The following is a 10,743-nucleotide window of genomic DNA, read 5'->3' on the forward strand; positions in this document are numbered from 1 at the left end:
CTCCATAGAGCAATGATCTCTCAAACGCCATCGTTGAACAAATCGACTCATCGTCATTCAGATCGTCCAGAGTAGCAATGTACTGCTTAAATTCCACCCCCTCATATAATCCCCCTTTATTGAGTTTTTGAGGTACTAATAAATAAAAATAAATATATAAATATATGGGGGTGAATAATGCGTGCTTCATCTCCACCGAGTGTCGGCGCGGCATTACACCATCTTCGCGATCGCTCCACGAAAGTGAAGTGCTGAACACCTGCTTCAACTCCGCCACCGATCTGGCTAGTATTGCACTATCTTCGGGATCGGCTGACATATGGAGAGTGCATAATACCTGCTTCACCTGAGTGCTTAACCCCTGCTACAACTCCGCCGCTGGTCGGGCAGGCAATGCACACTTTTCGGGATCGGCCCACCTTGTGCTTAAGAGTGCATAACGCCTCTACACATCCGCCACGTGTCGGCCCAGCAACGCTATATTTTCGGGATTGGCCCACGTATGGGGAGTGTATGCCACCTGCTTCACCTCCGCCGCCTGTCGGCCAGCTATTGCACTAACTTCAGGATCGGGCCAAATATGGGGAGTGCTTAACGCCTACTTCACCTCCACCATGGGTCGGGCCTGTATTGCACTATCTTCGGTACCGGTTCACTTATGAGGAGTGCATAGCGCCGGCTTCATTTCCACCGTGGGTCGGGCTGGTAATGCACTTTCTTGCGAATCGGCACACCTAAGGGGAGTACAATATTGCCTGCTTCAACTCCGCCGCGTGCAGGCATGGCAATGCGATATCTTCGCAATCGGTCCACGTATTGGGAGTGCGTAACGCTTGCTTCGTCTGTTGGGCTGGTATTGCCCTATCTTTGACCCACGTAGAGGGGTGCTACGCGCTTCTTCACCACTGCCGCGTGTCGTCCGGGCATTGCACTTTCTTTGGGATTGGCCAACCTATGGGGAGTGCATATTGCCTGCTTCATCTTCCGCCGCATGAAAGCCCGTGATTGCACTACCTCCGGGATCGACCTACGTATGGGGAGTGCAAAACGCCTCTTCACCTACGCTGTGGGGAGGCCCGGCATTGCACAATATCGGGATCGGCCCACGTTTGGAGAATGCTTAACGTCTGCTTCACCTCCGCCGCGTGTCGGGCCCGCAGTGCACTCTCTTCGGGATCGGCCCACCTACGGGGAGCGCCTAATGCCAGCTTCACCTCCGCCGTGTGTCGGCCCGGCAATGCACTATCGTGGGGATCGGCACACGTATGGGAAGTGCTTAACGTCTGCTTCACCTCCGCAGCGCGACATGGCCGGTATTGCATTACCTTCGGTATCGGCAAACGTATGGGTAGTGCTTAATGCCTGCTTCACCTCCACCACGTGTCAGCCCGGTGTTCCATTATCTTCGGGTTGGGCCCACGTATAGAGAATGCACTGCGCCTGCATCACCTACGTCGCGGGTCGGCCCGGTATTGCACTATCTTCAGGGTCAGCCCGCCTATGGGGAGCACATAATGCCTGCTTTACCTCCGCCGTGTGTCCGTCTGACATTGCACTACCTTCGCGATCGCTCCATGTAAATGGAGTGCTTAACGCCTGCTTCACCTCCGCCACGGGTCGGCCCGGCAATGCACTATCGTCGGGATCGGCAAAGGTATGGGGAGTGCTTAATGCCTGCTTCACCACCGTCGCGTGTCTGCCCGGCATTGCACTATCTTCGACATCGGCCCATGTATGGGAAATGCACAACGCCTGCATCACCGGCTTCTGTTTCACCACCGGCTCGGGCCGGCATTACACTAACTTTGGGATCGGCCCCCGTATGGGGAGTGCATACCGCCGGCTTCGCCTCCACCGCGTGTCGACTCGGCACTGCTCATTCTTCGGGATTGGCCCAGCAATGAGGGGTGTCTAATGCCTGCTTTCCCTTCCACCGCGTGAAGACCCTGCTTTGCACTATCTTTGGGATCGACCCCAGTAGGCGAGTGCATAACGCCTGCTTACGCGTGCACGACACCTGCTTTAGCTAAGCCGTTGGTCGGCCCAGCATTGCAATATGTCGGGATCGACCCACGTTTGGAAGGAACACAAAGCTGGCTTTACTTCCGGAGCGAGTCGGCCCGGCATTGCATTTTCTTCGGGATCTGCCCACATATGGGGAATGCATAACGCCTGCTTCAACTACACAGTGAGTCGGCCCGGCATTGCACTATCGTCGGGATCGGCTCACGTATGGGAAATTCTTACTGCCTGCATCAATTGCGCCGCGCTTCGGGCCGGTATTGCATTATCTTCGCGATCGGCAAACGTATGAAGAGGGCATAATGCCTGCTTCAGCTACGCCTTGGGTCAGCCCGCCATTGTAAGATATCGCGCTAGGCTCACGTATGGCGAATGCATAACGCCAGCTTCACCTGCAGTGCGTGTCACCCTGGCATTGCACTGTCTTTTGAATCGGCCAACGTATGCTGATCGCATAAGTCCTGCTAGACCTCCGTCGCGTGTCGGCACGGGATGGCACTAAAATCGGGGTCGGCCCACGTATGAGAATACCTTAATTCCTTCTTCACCTCCACCGCGTGTCGGCCAAGCATTGCACTGTCTTCGGAGTCGGCCCACCAATGGGAAGTTTATAATGCCTGCTTCACCTCCGCCGTGTGTCGGCCCAGCATCGTAATATCTTTGGCTTCGGCCCACTTTTGGGGAGTGCATAACGCCTGCTTCACCTACGCTGCGGGTCGGCCCGAAATTGCTCTATCTTCAGGATGGGCCCACGTATGCTAAAAGCGTAAGGCCACCTTCACATGCACCGCGTGTCGGCACGGGATCCAACTATCTTCAGGATCGGCCCACGGATGGTGAGTGCATGCCTGCTTCACCTCCGCCGCTTGTCGGCCCAGTTTTCCACCAACTTCGGCATCGGTCCAAATATGGGAGTGCATAATGCGTGCTTCACCTCCGCCGGGTGTCGGCGCGGCATTGCACTATCTTCGTGATCCCTCCACGTAAGTGTTCTTAACGTCTGCGTCACCTCCGCCACTGGTCAGGTTTGTATTGCATTAACTTCGGGATCGCAAACCTATGGGGAGTGATTATTCTCTGCTGCACCTGCACCGCGTGTCGGCCCGGCCTTGCACCATCTTCAGGATCGGCCCACGTATTGGGAGTGCATACCGCCTGCTTCAACCCCGCCGCGTGTCCGCCCGGAATTGCACCAACTTCGGTATTGACCTATATGTAGACGTGCATAATGCTTTCACCTCCGCTGAATGCCGGCCAGGGATTGCACTTTTTTCGCGATCGCTCCACGTAAGTGGAGTGCTTAACGTCTGCTTCACTCCCGCCGTGGGTCGGCCCGGCTTTGCTGTATCTTCGAAACCGGCCAACGTATGGCGAGTGCATAACGCGTACTTTCCCCCGCTGTGTTTCTGCTCGGTATTGCACCATCTTCGACATCTGCCCACGTATACGGAGTGCACAACGCCTGCTTCACCTACGCCGCGTGTCGGCCGGACAATGCACCAACGTCGGGATCGCCCCATGTATAGGGAGCGACTAACGCCTGATTCACCAACGCCTGGGGTGGGCCCGGCATTGCACCATCTACCTGATCGGCCCGCCTGTGGCGAGTGAATGACGCCTGCTTCACCTACGCCGCGTCTGGGCTCTGCATCCTACTGTCTTCAGGAAAGGCCCACGTATAGGTAGTGCTGGACGCCTGTTTCACCCCCGCCGCGTTTCGGTCCGGTATTGCAATAATCCTCGGTATCTACCAACGCCTGGGCAGTGCATAAAATCTGATTCAGCTACGCCGCGGGTCGGCCCGGCATTGCGCTACATTTGGTATTGCCCCATGTATGGGGAGTGCATAACGCTGGCTCCATTTCCGAGCGCGTCTGGTCCCGCACTTCCACTATATTCAGGAAAGGCCCATGTATGGGGAGTGCCTAATGCCTGCTTCACCTCCAGCGCATGTCGGCCCGGCATTGCACCATCTTCGGGATGAGCCCACGCATGGGGAGTGCGTAACGCTGGCTTCACCTCCGCCGCGTGTCAGGCCAGTATTGCACTAACTGCGGGATCGAACTCTGTATAGGAAGTTGATAACTCCTGTTTCACCTCCGCCGCGTGTCGGCCCGGCGTTGTACCATCTTCGGTATCGGCCCTCGTATGGGGAGTGGCTAAAGCGTGCTTCACCACCACCGAGTGTCAGAGCGACATTGCACTATCTTCAGGATCGGCCACCGTATGGGGAGTGCAGGACGTCTGCTTCACCACCGCTGCGTGTCTGCCCGGCATTGCACCAACTTCTGGATCTGCCCGCGTATACGGAGTGCATAACGCATGCTTCACTTCCGCCACGTGTCGGTCCGGAATGCACACTCTTCGAAACGGCCCACCTTTGGGGAGTGTATAACGCCACCGTCACCTCCGCCGCGTGTCGGCCCGGCATGGCAACATCTTCCGGATCGGCCCACGTATAGGGAGTGCATAACGCCGGCTTCACCTCCGGGCCCGCCATTGCACAATCTTCAGGAATGGCACAGGTATGGGGAATGCTTAACGCCTGCTTCACTTCCGCTGCGTGTAAGCCTGGCATTGCCCTATTTTCGGGATCGGACCGCGTATGGGGATTGCTTAACGCCTGCTTCACCTCCGGCGCGTGTTGGCCTGGCATTGCACTATAATCGGGATGGTCCCACGTATGGCGTTGTAAAACGCCTGCTTCACCTCCGCAGCGTATCGGCCCGGCACATCCCTATATTTCCCATTGGGCCCACGTCCGTGGCGAGCATAACGCCTGCTTCACCTCCATCGCGTGCCTTGCCGGCAATGCACTATCTTGGGCATCGGTGACGAATGGGGAGAGCCTATAGCGTAGTTCACATCATCCGCGTGTCTTCCCTGCATTACACTACCATCGGAATGGATGGAGCGTGGAGTGTGTATAACGCCTGGTTGCCGTACCGCGGTTGTCGGCCCGACATTGCACTATCTTCGGGATCGGCCGACCTTTTGAGAGGTCATAACGCCTGCTTCTTCTCCGTCGCGTGCCGTCCCGGCATTGCACTACTTTTTGAGATCGGCAAACGTACACGGGGTGCATACCGCCTGATTCGCCTGCGCCGCGTGTCAGGCAAGTATTGCATGAAGTTGGGAATAGGACCACGTATGGGGAGTGCATAACGCCTGCTTCCCCATCGCGTGTGGGCCCGGCATTGCACTATCTTCGGGATTTGCACACCTATTGAGAGTCTATAATGCCTGCTTTTCCTCCGTCGTGTGTCGGGCTGGCATTGCACTATTTTGAAGATCGGCTCGCTCATGGAGGGTGCCTAACGCCTGCTCCAGCTCCGGCGCGTGTCTGCCCGGCATTGCAGTATATTCGGGATCGGCTTACCTATTGTAACGGCATACCGCCTGAATCCCCTCCGCCGCGTGTCGGGCTAGTATTGCATTAAATTGGGGATTGGCCCACGTATGGGGAGTGCCTAACACCAGCTTCCCCCCCACCGCGTGTGGGCCCAGCAATGCACTTTCTTCGGGAATTGCCCATCAATGGAGAGTACATAACGCCTGCTGCTCCTACTTCGTGTGTCGACCTTGCATTGCACTATTTTCGGGTTCTGCCCACGTATGGTGAGTGCTTTACGCCTGCTTCACCTCTGCCACGTGTCGGCTCGGCATTGCAAGATCTTCAGTATCCTCCCACCAATGGAGAGTGCATAATGCCTGCTTCTCCTCCGACGCGTATCGGCCCGGCATATCCCTAATTTCGCGTTCGACCCATGTGCGCGGAGAGCATTACGCCTTCTTCACCTCCGTCGCGAGTCTGGCCGGCAATGCACTATCTTCGGGATTGGGCCATGTATGGGGAGAAGATAACACGTACTTCAATTCCGCCGCCTGGCTTCCCGGCATTGCACTATCATCGGGACCGGACCACCCATGTTGTGTGCATAACGCCTGCTTTTCCCTCCGCCGCTTGTCGGGATAGTATTGCATTAACTTCGGGATTAGCTCCGGCATGGGGAGTGCATAACGCCTCCTTCACCTCCACCGCGTGTCGGCCCGGCATTGCACTATCTTCGGGATCGGTCCAACTATGGAGAGTCCATTACGCCTGCTTCACCTCCACCGCGTGTCGGCCCACCATTACAGTATCCTCAGGATCGGACCACCTATGGTGAGTGCATAACGACTGCTTCTCCTCTGTCGCGTGTCGGCCTGACATTGCACTATTTTCGGTATCTGCCCATGTATGCGGAGTGCATAACGCCTGCTTCACCTGCCCCGCTTGTCCGGCCGGCATTGCACTATCTTCGGCATCCGCCAATGTATCGGAAGTGCATCACACCTGATTCACCTACGCCGTGGGTAGTAAAGGCATTGCACTATCTTCGAGATTGGCCCACGTATGGGGAGTGCATAACGCCTGCTTTATTTCACCGCGTGTCGGCATGGCATTGCCCCAACTTCAGGATCAGCCCACCTATGGTGAGTTCATAACACCTGCTTCACCTACGGCGTGTGTCAGCCCGGCACTATCTTCGGAATCGGCTGTGTATGGAGAATGCTTAACGCTGGCTTCACCTCCGCCATTGGTTAGGCGGTATTGCACTAACTGCGGGATGGGACCATGTATGGGAAGTGCATAATGCGTGCTTCACCTCCGGTGCGCATCGGCCCGGCATTGCACTAACTTCGGGATCGGCCCATGTATGGGTCGTGCATACCGCCTGCTTCACCTCCGCGCGTGTCGTCCAGACTTTGCACAATCTTCAGGATCGTCCCACGTATGGTGAGTGTAAACGCCTCCGTCACCTCCGCCACGTGCTGGCGCGCCATTACACTATCTTCGGGACAGGCCAACCTATGGAGAGAGCATAACGCCTACTTTTCCTGCGACGAGAGTCGGCCCGGCATTGCCCTGCACGCCGTCATACTAAAGCACCTCAGCGAGACCAACTGCGGCGCTCGTACATTCAACTATATCAAACATTTCTTAACGGACGGCTTGGCCTATATACGACTACAAGAGACCGAGTACGGCCCATTTGTGATGGGAACATGGGGCACACCGCAAGGCGCTGTGTTGTCCCCGCTTCTTTTTAACATTGCCATGGCACACTTCCCGGCACAGCTGGCGGGTGTCGATGGTGTTCAGCATGCGCTGTACGCCGACGACATCACCATCTGGGCCACTACGGGAAACATAGGAGAGATGGAGGAACGCCTGCAAGCAGCGGCGAGCATAGTAGACCACTATGCCACGTACTGCGGCCTCCAATGCTCCCCGTCCAAGTCTCAATTTGTACATATTCGAACTTCCCCGAAATGCAAAATCTCAGTTCAGCTTTCTCTCGCCAGTGGCCCCATCCGAGAAGTGGAGGAGATTCGAATACTCGGTCTCTTCATTAATCAACACCGCAAGCCAGGCACAACTATTGCCAAACTCCGCAAGGTCGGCGACCAGGTGGGCCGGATGGTTCGCCGCGTTTCCAACAAGCGAGGAGGGTTGCGAAGTAAGGATTCGGTGCGGCTCGCACATGCCTTCGTAACTAGTAGAGTACTGTACTCGACCCCATACCTACGCTTACGGAAACATGACGAAGATTGCTTGGAGGCAGTACTCCGCAAAATGTTCAAGAGAGCCCTCGACCTCCCGATCTCCACTTCCAACACGCGTCTTCTCGCGTTGGGGGTGGTAAACACCTATCGAGAACTTCGCGAGGCGCATCTCGTTAACCAATACACGCGTCTCGCCCAGACCGTGTCCGGTCGCCGCCTCTTAGACCGGTTACATATTAAACATGACCACCATACGATGGAAAGGGTTCGAGTGCCCGAACTGTGGAGACGCGCCCTCTACGTTCGACCCCTTCCAACTAAGATGAACAAGGAGGACCATAGTGGCCGGCGCCAGGCGCGGGCGGATGCCCTGCATCGCCACTATGGCTCTAAGAAACACGTCTTCTACGTCGATATTGCAGGCCCCAACCACTCCAGGGGGGGATGGTACACGGCTGCAATCATACACGAGGAAAGACAGGTGGACGGCCTCTCGTTCAAAGCACCCAGCTCAACGCATGCGGAGGAGGTGGCGATCGCCCTCGCAGCCTCCCATTCCGACTCTAAATTCATCCTCACAGATTCCCGTGGAGCCTGTCGTAACTTTCAATTGGGATGGATCACCCCTCTCGCCGACAAAATTCTTCGCCGTTGTATTCGTGACTGCGATCCAACTCATCGCTCAATAATATGGGTCCCCGGCCACCAAGGCATGCCAGGTAACGAAGCCGCCCATGAGGCAGCCCGCGCACTCACTTACCGGGCACCAGGCATCACTTGGGAGGACCTTGACCCAGATCACTGCCCTCTAATTTCTTTTAAAGACATTACTGAGCACTATCGCGCCGAACACCGCCGTTACCCGGTTCCTATGAAGGGACTGGGTAAAGCTGGCGAACGAACTCTCCTTAGGCTCTTTACAAACACCCTGCTGTGCCCGGCAGTTCTCAAGCACTTTGACCCTTCTTTCGACGGCCGCTGCTCTTTCTGTGGGGAGGTGGCCGACACCTTCCACATGGTTTGGGCATGCAGGCAAAATCCTTCTCTCCCCCCCATCACCCCTTCCCCTTCCCGAGAGGACTGGGAGGCGGCCCTACTCGGCTGCCAGGAACTCTCGGCCCAACAAGCCCTAGTTCGGCGGACCTGCGTAGCGGTCAAGACCAACGGGGTCCCGGAATGAGAGACTCCGCCCAGTACTGCAAGGGGCGCGACCAACTAGAGGTCTGTCCCCGAGCACCTCTCTGTATTTATAGCCCAATAAATGCTTTTCACCACCGGCATTGCCCTATTTTCGGGATCGGCCAACGTGTGCGGAGTGCATGACGCCTGCTTCACGCCTGCCGGGTGTCGGCACGGTATGCATCATCTTCGGTATCGGCCTACGTATGGGGAGTGCATACCACCTGATTCACCTTAGTCGAATGTCGGCCGGCACTGCACAATCTTCGGGATTGGACCAACTGTACTGAGTGCATAACGCCTGCTTCACCTCGGCCGTGTTTCGTCCCGGCATTGCTATAACTTCGGCATCGGCCACGTATGTGGTGTGCTGAACGCCCGCCCTTATCTAAGACGCGGGTCGGGCTAGTATTGCATAAACTTCGGGATCGGACAACGTATGGAGAGTGCTCAACGCCTGCTCCACCTTCGGCTCATGTCGGCCCGGCGTTGCATTATCTTCGGGATCGGCCCACGTATGGGGTGTGCAAAACGCCTGCTTCTCCTCCGTCGCCTGTCGGCCCGGCTTTGCAAAATTTTCGGCATCGGCAAACGTACGCGGGGTGCATAACGCCTGCTTCACCTGCACCACGTGTGGGCCTGTCATTGCACTATCATCGGGATTGGACCACATATGCTGTGTGTATACCGCCTGCTTCCCCCTCCGCCGCGTGTCGAGCTCCTATTGCATACACGTTGGGATTAGCACAGGTATGGAGAGTGCCTAACGACTGCTTCACCTCAGCCGCTTGTCGGCACAGCATTGAACTATCTTGGCGATCGGCCCACCTATAGAGAGTGCATAACGCCTGCTTTTCCTCCGTCGCGTGTCGGCCTGACATTGCACAATTTTCGGGATCTGCCCATGTATGCGGAGTGCATAACGACTGCTTCACCCCAGCTTTGTGTCCGCCCGCCATTGCACCATCTTTGGGATCGGCCTACGTATGGGAAGTGCATAACGCCTGATACACCTCCGCTGCGTATCGTCCCGGCATTGCATTATCTTAGAGATCGGCCCACGTATGCGGAGTGCATAACGCGTATTTCACCACCGCCACGTGTAGGCCTGGCATTGCACTACCTTCGGGATGTTCCAACATATCAGAAGTGCGTAACACCTGATTCACCTACGCCGCGGGTCGGCCCGGCATTGCACTATCTTCGGGATTCGTCCACGTATGGGCATTGCATAAGTCCGGCTGTACCTCAGCCGGCTGTTGGCGCACCATCGCCCCATCTTCAGGATCAGCCCACGTATGGGGAGTGCTTAACGCCTAATTCACCTACGCCTCATGGTGGCCCGCAGTGCACTATCTTCGGGAGCTGATCACTTATGGTGAGTTCATAACGCCTGCTTCACCTCCGCCGCGTGTCGTCCCGGCATTGCACTGTCTTCAAGATCGGCCCACGTATGTGAAGGGCAAACCTCCGACTTCATCTCCGCCGTGTGTTTGCGCGCCACTGCACTATCTTCGGCCTGGGCCCACGCATGGGGATTGCGTAACGCCTGCTTTATTTACGCCGCGTGTTCCCCCGGCATTGCCCTATCTTCGGGAGCTGACCACCTATGGTATGTTCGTAATGCCTCTTCACCTCCGCCGTGTGTCAGCCTGGCACTATCTTCGGAATCGGCTGTGTATGGAGAATGCTTTACGCTGGCTTCACCTCCGGCACGGTTCAGGCGGTATTGCACTAAGGTGAAGTCGGTGGAGGTTTGCACTATCTTCAGGATCGGCACACTTTTGGGTAGTGTAATCGTCTCCTTCACCTCCGCCACGTGCTGGCCCGGCATTGCGCTATATTGGCTATCGACCCACGCAGAGGGTCGATAGCACAACGCTTGATTTACATACCACGCGGTGCGGCCCGGCATTGCACTGTCTTTGGGATCGGCCAATGTATGGCGCGTGCATAACGCCTGCATCACCTACGCCGCAGGTCTTCCAGGCA

This window comes from Dermacentor andersoni, unplaced genomic scaffold (assembly GCF_023375885.2).
Source record: "Dermacentor andersoni unplaced genomic scaffold, qqDerAnde1_hic_scaffold ctg00000039.1, whole genome shotgun sequence".
Lineage (NCBI taxonomy): Eukaryota > Metazoa > Arthropoda > Arachnida > Ixodida > Ixodidae > Dermacentor > Dermacentor andersoni.